Source organism: Theropithecus gelada, chromosome 2, assembly GCF_003255815.1.
Source record: "Theropithecus gelada isolate Dixy chromosome 2, Tgel_1.0, whole genome shotgun sequence".
Lineage (NCBI taxonomy): Eukaryota > Metazoa > Chordata > Mammalia > Primates > Cercopithecidae > Theropithecus > Theropithecus gelada.
Window position 1 is genome coordinate 121,002,764 of NC_037669.1, and position 1,165 is coordinate 121,003,928.

Genomic DNA, 1,165 nt, shown 5'->3' on the forward strand with positions numbered 1-1,165 from the left:
TATTTGCTTAATAAACAGGTTATCTTTCCAGTTGAGTCTGCCACAGTCTGGTTTGGCTTATCCTACTCCATGGTGTTCCACAGGCCTCTGTATTTCCTAAAACTTGCTTATTAGATTTAGATGCTTGATCTGATTCAGGTTTGAGTTTTTGGCAGAATAGTCTCACAGGTAGTGTTGGATCTTCCATCAGGATGCACGTCATCTTCGGTTATTTCTCTTCCTGTGATGTTAGTGGCTACTGAAAGTCATACCTGTATCTTATTTGAGATTTGCCAAATGATGATATTCTATTATTCTTTGTGTATGTCTGTGTGTGGAGAGGGGGTAAGGGAGGGGGAATGAAATTTCCCTCATTAAATATTTGGTAACCTAGGGTACATCTCACACAAGAAAGGTTCAATGTTTGATTCTTTTCAGAATAATTAATTGGTTTGTTAACATCCTTTAAAGATGACCAAGGTGTTTATTTTAAAAGCACTATGAATGTATCAATTTTAAATTTATTTAGTATGTTTCAATCCATTGTATTAATGTTCAAATTATCCTATCTTTGGCTACCTGGAGCTGTTTCAAGTTGGTTCTTGTGTCTCAGAAATAAGCTTTTTAATTGCTTCTGGGAAAAAGGGCATAGAAACCTTTTCTAGAACTTTTGCTCATAGAACAGTGGTATCCATACTTTTTTGATTGGGAATTCTCTTCAGAAAGTATTTTTATACATGAATTCCTTTATGTATTTATAAACTTTATGTATTTATGCACATGAACTGTGATTACATATGCTATGTATGTGATAAAACATCCCCAAATAGAAATTTTAAACGATGAAATAAACAATGTTTTAGAAATGGTAGCCACATAGAAGATCACTGGATACAGCTCTCTCAACCAACACAAGAGAGTGGGGACAGAAACTCAGCAATGGAAGAGAGCACCCCCTTGCCTGCCCCCGCAACTTTGCCTGGTGAGGAGCCAGGCATCACAGAAGGATCCGGTCTTTTGGCCTCTAGCACTGGGGCCTGGAGCACTCAGCCTGGTTTCCTGCCAGGTTTGGCATGAGCACAGCAGAGATTCCTAAAGTGTCCTGGCCCCAGACCAGGTCCTTTCAACATCCAACAATCTGGTGAGCAGGCCCAAGTCGGGTAATGATCGTTCAGGAGAGGAGGCA